The following is a 10,578-nucleotide window of genomic DNA, read 5'->3' on the forward strand; positions in this document are numbered from 1 at the left end:
CTTGAACAGTGATTTGTAGCTCTCCTTGAAGAAGTCCGTCACATCCCTTGTGAGTTGTATTCCTATGTATTTTATTCTCTTTGTAGCAATTGTGAATGGAAGTTCACTCATGATTTGGCTCTCTGTTTGTCCATTATTGGTGTGTAGGAATGCTTGTAATTTTTGCCCATTAATTTTGTATCCTGAGACTTTGCTGAAGTTGCTTATCAGCTTAAGGAGATTTGGGTCTGAGATGATGGGGGTTTCTAAATATACAATCATGTAATCTGCAAACAGAGACAATTTGACTTCCTCTCTTACTATTTGAATATCATTTATTTCTTTCTCTTGCCTGATTGCCCCGGCCAGAACTCCCAATACCATGTTGAATAGAAGTGGTGAGAGAGGGCATCCTTTTCTTGTGCTGGTTTTCAAAGGGAAATGCTCCCAGCTTTTGCCCATTCAGTGTGATATTGGCTGTGCGTTTGTCATAAATAGCTCTTATTATTTTGAGCTCATCAATATCTAGTTTATTGAGAGTTTTTACCATGAAGGGGTGCTGAATTTTATTGAAGGCCTTTTCTGCATCTATTGAGATAATCATGTGGTTTTTGTCATTAGTTCTGTTTATGTGATGAATTACATTTATTGATTTGCAGATGTTGAACCAGCCTTGCATCCCAGGGATGAAGCCAACTCTATCGTGGTGGATAAGCTTTTTGATGTGCTGCTGGATTCAGTTTCCCAGTATTTCATTGAGGTTTTTCGCACTGATGTTCATCAGGAATATAAGCCTGAAATTTTCTTTTTGTTGTTGTTGTTGTTGTGTCTCTACCAGGTTTTGGTATCAGGATGATGCTGGCCTCATAAAATGAGTTATGTGTGAATTTGATCCTGTCATTATCATGCTAGCTGGATATTTTGCCCGATAGTTGATGCAGTTTCTTCATAGTGTCGATGGTCTTTACAATTTGGTGTGCTTTTGCAGTGGCTGGAACCGGTTTTTCCTTTTCATATTTAATGCTTCCTTCAGGAGCTCTTGTAAGGCAGGCCTTGTGGTGACAAAATCTCTCAGCATTTGCTTGCCTGTAAAGCATTATATTTATCCTTCACTTATGAAACTTCGTTTGGCTGGATATGAAATTCCAGGTTGAAAATTCTTTTCTTTAAGGATGTGGAACGTTGGCCCCCACTTTCTTCTGGTTTGTAGGGTTTCTGCAGAGAGATCCACTGTGAGTCTGATGGGCTTCCTTTTGTGGGTAACCTGACCTTTCTCTGGCTGCCGTTTACATTTTGTCCTTCATTTCAGCCTCGGTGAATCTGACGATTATATATCTTGGGGTTGCTCTTCTCAAGGAGTATCTTTGTGGTGTTCTCTGTATTTCCTGAATTTGAATGTTGGTCTGTTATGCTAGGTTGGGGAAGTTCTCCTGGATAATATCCTGAAGAGTGTTTTCCAACTTGGTTCCATTCTCCCATTCACTTTCAGGTACACCAATCAAAGGTAGGTTTGGTGTTTTCCCATAGTCCCATATTTCTTGGAGGTTTTGTTCATTCCTTTTCACTCTTTCTTCTATAATCCTGTTTTCACACTTAATTTCATTAAGTTGATGTTCAATCTCTGATATCCTTTCTCCCACTTGATCAATTCGGCTATTAATACTTCCATATGCTTCACGAAGTTCTCATCCTGTGTTTTTCAGCTCCATCAGGTCATTTATATTCTTCTCTAAACCGGTTATTCAAGTTAGCAATTCGTCTAACCTTTTTCAAGGTTCTTAGCTTCCTTGCATTGTGTTAGAACATGCTCCTTTAGCTCAGAGGAGCTTGTTATTTATTACCCACCTTCTGAAGCCTACTTCTGTCAACTCATCAAACTCATTCTCCATCCAGTTTTGTTCCCTTGCTGGCTAGGAGTTGTGATCCTTTGGAAGAGAAGAGGCATTCTGGTTTTTGGAATTTTCAGTCTTTTTGTTCTAGTTTGTCCGCATCTTCGTGGATTTATCTACCATTGGTCTTTGATGTTGGTGACCTTCGGACGGGGTTTTTGTGTGGAAGTCCTTTGGGTTGATGTTGATTCTATTCTTTTCTGCTTGTTAGTTTTGCTTCAAACAGTCAGGCCCCTCTGCTGCAGGTCTGCTGGAGTTTGCTGCAGGTCCCCTCCAGACTCTGTTTGCCTGAGTATCACCAGTGGAGGCTGCAGAACAGCAAAGATTGCTGCCTGTTCCTTCCTCTGGAAGGTTCGTCCCAGAGGGGCACCCACCAGATGCCAGCCGGAGCTCTCTTGTATGAGGTGTCTGTCGACCTCTGCTGGGAAGTGTCTCCCAGTCAGGAGGCACGGGGACCAGGGACTACTTGAGGAGGTAGTCTGTCCCTTAGCAGAAGTCGAGTACTGTGCTGGGAGTTCTGCTGCTCTCTTCAGAGCTGGCAGGCAGGAATGTTTAAGTCTGCTGAAGCTGTACCACAACTGCCCCTTCCTCCAGGTGCTCTGTCCCAGGGAGATGGGAGTTTTATCTATAAGCCCCTGACTGGGGCTGCTGCCTTTCTTTGAGAGATGCCCTGCCAAGAGAGGAGGGATCTAGAGAGGCAGTCTGGCTCCAGCGGCTTTGCGGAGTTGTGGTGGGCTCTGCCCAGTTCGAACTTCCTGGCAGCTTTGTTTCCACTGTGACGGGAAAACTTCCTACTCAATCCAAGTAATGGTGGACCCCCTTTGCCCCACCAAGCTCAAGCATCCCAGGTTGACTTCAGACTGCTCTGCTGGCAGCAAGAATTTGAAGGCAGTGGAACTTACTTTGCTGGACTCCGTAGGGGTGGTATCTGCTGAGCTAGACTACTTGGTCCCCTGGCTTTAGCCCCCTTCCCAGGGGAGAGTCTCACTTGTGTTTCAGGCATCACTGGGGTATGAAAAATACACTCCTGCAGCTAGCTCAGTGTCTGCCCAAAGGCTGCCCAGTTTTGTGCTTGAAACCTAGGGCCCTGGTGGTGTAGGCACCCATGGGAATCTCCTGGTCTGCGGGTTGTGAAGACCTTGGGAAAAGCATAGTATCTGGGCCAGAGTGCACCATTCCTCAAAGCACAGTCGCTCACGGCTTCCCTTGGCTAGGGGAGGGAGTTCCGTGACCCCTTGCTCTTCCCAGGTGAGGTGATGCCACACCCTGCTTCTGCCTGCCCTCCGTGGGCTGCACCCACTCTCTAACCAGTCCCAGTGAGATGAGCCAGGTATCTCAGTTGGAAATGCCGAAATCACCCACCTTCTGCGCTGATCTCACTGGGAGCTGCAGACTAGAGTCGTTCCTATTCGACCATCTTGCCAGCCATCCCATAATAAGAGGATTTATGATTAATATTAAAGGAAACTTGAAAAAGCCCTTTGGTAAAAGAAAGATTCCCAAAATAACACTGTGTTTATTGCCTCTACAAATAAATATTTTAAATTTAATTTTGGCCTGATAGACTTTACAAATGATACAATAAAAAAGAAGTGAATTTAAGTAAAAATCTTAGCTTTTTTCTGTAAATTTAATTCATTTGACTAATTTCTATTGGATGCTGCCAAATGTAATCCAATATGAGCAGAGAAGTTACATGTACCTATAGCAAAAATGAATAATTGCTAATGAAAACATGTTTTATTAAATAACTTGAACAATTTTTTGAGCAAGGAATCTTAGGACAGAATACACAAATTATACTCCTGTAATTATTTTCTAAAATGTTAAAAGCAGAAAAGTATAATTATGGCATTCTACCAAGTGAAAAATTTCTTTAACCTCATGTCTGCCCGTATGTAATATAATGAGATTTGATATTCAAAATGATAACTCTGAAGAACTTCAAAACCTTAAAAGACCATATGAATCAACTTGTTAAACTCATTTTCATCATGTTGGTAAATTCCATTTTATTCTCTTCAGTTGAAAATTCGCCATCTACTTTTAAATAAGTATAAATGCTTTAGGCAAAATATCTATTAATATGAGTGTATTAGACCATTCTCACATGGCTATAAATAAATACCTTAGACTGGGTAATTTATTAAAAAGAGAGAGAGAGAGAGAGAGATTTAATTGGCTCATGGTTCTGCAGGCTGTACAGGAAACATGGCTGAGGAGGCCTCAGGAAACTTACAATCCTGACAGAAGATGAAGGAGAAGCAGGCATGTCTTACTTACATGACCAGAGCAGGAGGAAGAGAGAGAAGGGGGAGGTGCTACATACTTTTTTGTTTGTTTGTTTTTGAGATGGAGTCTCACTGTGTCACCCAGGCTGGAGTGCAGTAGCATGATCTCAGCTCGCTGCAACTTCTGCCTCCCTGGCTCAAGTGATTCTTCTGCCTCAACCTCCCATGTAGCTTGGATTACAGGTGTCCACCACCACACCCGGCAAATTTTTGTATTTTTAGTAGAGATGAGGTTTCACCATGTTGGCCAGGTTGGTCTTGAACTCCTGACCTCAAGTGATCTGCCTGCCTCGGCCTACCAAAGTGCTGGGATAACAGGTGTGAGCCACCGCACCCAGCTGTGCTACACACTTTTAAACAGCCAGATCTCACAATAATTCACTCGCTCACTATCACAAGAACAGCACCAAAGGGATGGTGATAACCATGGGGGAACTCTGCCCCCATGATCCAATCACCTTACATCAGGCTCCACCTTCCAACATTGGGGATTACATTTCAACATGACATTTGGGTGGGGACAGTGGTCCAAATCATATCAATGAGTAAAATTAAGAATTTGTTCATATTACACTGATTCTAACTCTTACCACTTGCTTGTGGGTTGATAATAATTTATTCTTGCTTCCACTCAAATGGTTCATCATAAGTGATCAAATTACCTGTGAAGAGTAAACTGGTACCTTACACCTAGGTATTATGTAAATGACAGATAGGGGAAGGAGAGTGAGGCATTCAGTAAATTGGACAGAAATTGGAACTTTGAAGAAATGGACCAGATAACTAAATACTGTAGTTAGCGTGCATTTAACTGCGAACATTAGTTATAAGTTGAGTTGATATGTTGTCCTAGGTCATTGGCTTTCTGGTTAATGCTGAAAATCTGTGCTCTGGAGTTTATTTTGGTTTACAGATAGGTTTTTGCCAGTCCCTTAACTCTGAAGAAAGTAAACTTCTCCAAAAAGTTGAAAAATTGATTTACTCAGAACTTAAAGGGGCTAAAAAATAGGTTTTAAGAGGATACTAATTCTTATGAAAATAAATAAAAGAAAAATGGCAGAAAAATGTTGATTTTGTTTAGCAGTCCAAGATATTTTTGTATGGCTAATGTAGAAAAGACCATGACCCTACATCTGTAAGACAAAATCAAAAACTGTAGCACGTATAAATAAAAGAAATAACTCAGTTTCAGCAGTACAACTTAATGGATACCCATTCTATACAATTCTAAAGCTCCTAAGTTTGGGGAACCCGAGTCATGGGGGAGGTAATAGGAAATGCCATATGTGGAAATGACAGAATTAATGAAATAGGAACTCTGTGAAAGCTTAGCCTCACTGCCTGGTAGCAGAGGGGAGGCGGTCTCAACTTTGGAAGCTCAGGGAATCTATGTTGGTTTACAAGGAGAAGAAGTCAGAAATGAACCCAATGTTACAACTGCCATGAGTTAAAGAGACACTTCATGTCTTGAGGAAGGGTGACCATGTAAGTAATAAGAAGGACATCAACAGCTCATCTCTATATCAATCCAGGCACTATCACCAACTTCTATTTCCCCAAAATGTGTTTAATTATAAAATACTGCCTTTAATATCATTTTATAAAGAACAGCTACACTTCATAATTTTATTTCCAAATATTGTATGCACTTTCTAGTGGGTTTGTAAGAAAATTTTACTTGGTGGCAAGTTCTATTAAAATCAAGATAATTCTTGCTGTTAACAAAGGTCTCCTTTGGGAACGGACCTCTTGGTAAATGGTGATATGGTTTGGTGATATGTCCCCACCCAAATCTCATCTCGAATTGTAATCCCCAGGTGTTGAGGGACAGGCCCAGTGGAGGTGATTGGATGATGGGGGTGGTTTTACCCATGCTGTTCTCATGATAGTGAATGAGTTCTAACGAGATTTAATGGTTTTGTAAGGGTCTCTTCCCACTTCACTCTCTTTCTTTCCTGCCACCTTGTGAAGAAGTCGCTTGCTTCCCTTTGCCTTCTGCCATGGTTGTAAATTTCCTGAGGCCTTCCCTGCCATGTAGCACTGTGAGTGAATTTGTCCATAAATTACCAATCTCAGGTATTCTTTATAGCAGTGTGAAAGTGGACTAATACAGATGGATTTTGGGAAAAGTTGTTTTTATGTAATTTGCTGACGTATTTTGGCTTTAGAGTGTGTGCTTGAGTTGAGATTAAAATTGTATTATTTCCCTATGTCTATGCCTAATTATCTTATTTCCCCCAATACTCTGTCTATAGTGTTTTTTAGAAAAAGAAAGTCATATAATTTTCTAAGCTGAGACTTACATTTGAACACTAGTTTTCTTCTAATGAAACAGAGATTGATGTCTATTACATCGATATTCACTTCTCAAGATCATTTGGCTCTTTGTTCCTCCTGTCACTTTTTACTTCCATGGAGGCAGGTGTCCTTGAGACTCCTTAAGGTAGGCTAGCAGGAAAGGAAATGTAGCAAATGGGACTATTCTGCAAGTTATTTTTCAATTTCTGATAAAAAGGGTGATTAGTGGAGGATGGAAATTACCTTCCAATCTTTGAAGACTAGGTATTTTGTGGGAGCTGCTAACCACAATCCTTCCTGTCTCCAAATAGATTCTGAGACATTATTTTTTTTGAAAATGAAACCGATCATTAGTGTTTCATTATAATGTTTCACTTATTTATCTATTCCAGCTAATACCATATAATGTCTTATAAAAAAAAATTCATCCCTGAGCCTCTATTCTTGTGTTTTGCTCTCAGTGTAGTTTCTTTTCTGTATATTTGGCAGAATTCAGTAAGAACTCAGTCAACCACCCTGGAGTGGACTCAGTCTTGATACGTCTGCACAGATTCATTCTGAACATATGTATGTTTGTATATATATGAATGTAGATGATAGAATGATGAAATGATTATAGAGTAGAAAATTCAGGACAAATTCAGGGAACAGGTAAATGAAGTTCTACTGCAAAAGTTGCGAAAGATACCAGTAATGAACTGTTGTTAAGATCGTAGTGTAGCTGCTTGTTGGTGGTGACACTTTTATCTTGTGTTGTGTTGAATTTCCATCTTACCGAAGCTCCATTTTCTCCTAAGCTTCTTTGACTTGTTTTATCTATTCTACTTTGCTTCTGAGTAAATTTTGCAATTTTATAAGTTAAAAAATCCTTGCATTTTACATTATTATTGTAGATTTTTAAAAATTATATAATAATGAATGCTTGCATTTCGTTTTTTTCCACTCGTATTGCTACCAACTATAAGTGATATGGAATGTTATTTATATTTATATTAAAATGTATGTTACTCCAGAGAAAGCATACTCTTGTATTCTTGCATTGAGATAGCAAAACACTAAATATATATTTTCATGTTAAAGAATAAAAATAGATTATTGATAAGGATGTAGTATAGATAGATAAACTTGTATACATATACATAAATACAGATGTATTTAAGGATAGAGTGGTTCTGTATCTAGGGTAATACTTGCTTTGATAACTGTATTGGAAATGCTTTTTTAAATGCCTTGTTTAGAACCAGCTTGTATTTCTTCTATCAGTGACCACATAGGGATATTATGGAGTCTTATATCAAATTTATATTCTACTCCACAGCTCCTGAAGAGTTAAAAACTCTGACAAGCTAAAGTGGGCTGACCTGGGAAAGAACTTGAAACCAAGTTTAACAATAGATTTTGTATTATCACCTTTGGTATGTCTACGTTTTGTAACATACTCAAATAATAAAAATGGTAAAGGTAACAATAGTGCATGTAATATTTGTGTGGGTGTATGGTACAACAGCATTTAATGCCATTTTTGGTGCATGATAGGCACTTAAGAAATGGTGGTAATAGTGATTTATTATGATTATTATTCACACATGGTAATAGATCTTAATTAACATAAAACTAATAGTTAAAATAATTTCTAACAAGAAAATATCAATAACTAATATATAAGTAGGATAAATATAATAGATATGAAAAAATGGGATTGATTTGTTTAATATAGACTGCAACAGACAGTTCATTCTCACTGTACTTGTGATATAGGTAGAACTCAAGAGAAAGTTATGACTATCCATACAGCAAATCATCAGTAATAAGGTGAAAATACAAGAAAATACAAAGGGTTAACTTTTTTACTTTAAAAATCTATTGCAGTAACTTAAATAATGTAAATACTTTAGCTAGTAAAATAAACGTAATAGAATTTTTCCTTCACTCATTTCAGAGTATTTTCATTGGAAAGAATATCACACGTCTAATCTTAATAATGGCCGTGTCTACATAGAGCCAACTACCTTTAGAATAGGAGAAAGCCATCGTCCAGGTCTTGGTTGTACATGAATAATGCAAGGTGTCTGGATACTTGAAAGAGATAAATACAATATTTGTATCATGGAAAACATTGTTCTCTTTACGGAGATGTATTTGGACATTTTAGAGTTTACCCATATTATCTATGATATAATGTAGCATGTCAAAAATATACATTGTTGTTGGTGTGATCCAGAGTTTGTTTGCCTGATATGGCAGTCACTAAAGTATTGAGATATATGCGTGCCCAAACCTTCAACTATGTCAGCAGAATGGACTTCTAATTTTACTCTGGCAGGCTAACTCACTGTCAACCCATGGCTAAAAGAGTCACAAGGATTTGTAGAGAAGGATAGCATTGATGGGATGCCATAGAAATTCATGCTGCACCTGTTCTCAAAAATAGAGCTTCCTGTCTTTGCAGCTTTCAATATAGCACCTTCCACTGATACTAAATTTGTTGATTATTAAAAAAAGGAAGAACTATACAAACAGACAGGGAAATAAGGTGCCTGTAACACCCCGTGTTGAAAGCTGCATTACTTATTCCGCTTGAATGAATTTATATTGGATAAATCTAGTACGAAGTGAAAACCCTATTTCCAGCTGAGACTTAAAGATGTTTTACTAAAACATGCTTAAGCAAATGCATTTGGATGCCTCACAAGGAGGATACACACAGAGCTATCTTTGAAGAAGTTCAATAAAGTGTGTATCGGCAGCTGAAGAAAGATGTTCTCTATCTGATTTGCACTCATAGATTTGCATCAACTTAATTTAAAATTCCTTGTATGCACAGGAGAAATGGTTAAATATGACTTTTGGATGACACCTAACAAGGGAAAGTAACTTTTCCATTTCTGTTCAGTAGTTAGTCATGCTGCTGAAACCCCAAATGCTCACCCAGAAGAGTTCCTTTGCAACGAAAGTCTAAGTGGGATTGCACCTTCAACTGGCATCACTCCACCTTACAGGATCCTGAAAGCTTTCAAATCCACCTCAAGCCCAGGCAGTGTCAAAGAAGGAGAGGAATTGAAGAAGCAAAAATAAATATTAAAGTACATAAGAATTAAATATTACCTTTTTAAATAGCAATTATGCAGTTGAAAACAAAATCATCACACCTGTACAAGAAAAGGCATGCAAGCCCAAAACATCTGCTTGGATCCACCTGCCAGGCACCTGTTTTGCTGTTTCAATGCCATTTGATTGCTGGAGATGTAGAGGCTCTTGTGAGGTAATGAGCGATTTTACATTATGCATGATTGAAAACAGGTGTTCTAATGCTGCACAATTCTATGCATGAATAATTCAGTTTGTTTAGAGCAAGATCTTTAAAAGAAGTACTGCATGGGCTGTATTATTTCTATAAACACGAAGGTTATTTTTTTTAATGTATGACGATTGTTCCTTTGCAGCCAGCTTGTTTATGGCAATTTTTGTGTAATTTTATGGATGAGGAATAATATCCTGAAAGGTAAAATTGATCACACTTAAAATATGTAAGAAGTAAAATTGAAAGGTCTGTTAGCAAGAGGAAAACAGTATTAAAATTCAATGTTCTAAATAAAAATGCCTGATTATTTCCTTCCTGCTTTGCCTGCTTTCTAATGGTAACAAAACATTCATCTGAGGGCTATAATTAGGGAGGGATGAACTATTTGGGAAAATAGAGAAATTGTTTTGTATCTCAGCCCTAACACTAAGCAGAGCCCAGACTTCCTTAAAGATAGAACTGATCTTAGTCAGCAGCCTTTCTCTCCTTAGTTATTATGAGTTCACACCCTCTTGTAATCCACTATGAGGACATCACTGATGGAGACAATCCCTTTTGCTCTGATTCCCACTTAACGTTTTGTCTACTCTGGCTTCATAGGGTCAGAAGTGTTATTATCAGAATGTTGTGTTTCGAATAGCTTGTAATGTCTATAAATTCTCAATGTTAATAACTAGAACCTCACTTAAAAGACAAAAGGAGTTATCTTAGAGACCAGAGACACTAGAGTCTTGAAGCACATATAATTAAATATTTAAAATGTCTAACGTGTGAGAGATAGAAAACTTGTGTACTTCAATTAATACTGTTTAAGTAATAG

General features: G+C 38.3%; 1 long non-coding RNA gene across 2 annotated transcripts in view; it reads left to right on the forward strand.

The window, feature by feature from the left end:
* LOC134735606 (uncharacterized) overlaps positions 1-10,072 on the forward strand; it is a 35,369-nt gene extending 25,297 nt beyond the window's left edge. Inside the window, exons 2-3 of one of the 2 annotated variants that reach the window (XR_010118867.1) lie at positions 7,776-7,872; positions 9,351-10,072. This is a non-coding gene — a long non-coding RNA (uncharacterized lncRNA). The remainder of the gene's footprint in view (positions 1-7,775; positions 7,873-9,350) is intronic. The other variant, XR_010118868.1, reaches the window with a different exon arrangement.
* Positions 10,073-10,578: the final 506 nt, after the last annotated feature.

This window comes from Symphalangus syndactylus, chromosome 22, assembly GCF_028878055.3.
Source record: "Symphalangus syndactylus isolate Jambi chromosome 22, NHGRI_mSymSyn1-v2.1_pri, whole genome shotgun sequence".
Classification (NCBI taxonomy): domain Eukaryota; kingdom Metazoa; phylum Chordata; class Mammalia; order Primates; family Hylobatidae; genus Symphalangus; species Symphalangus syndactylus.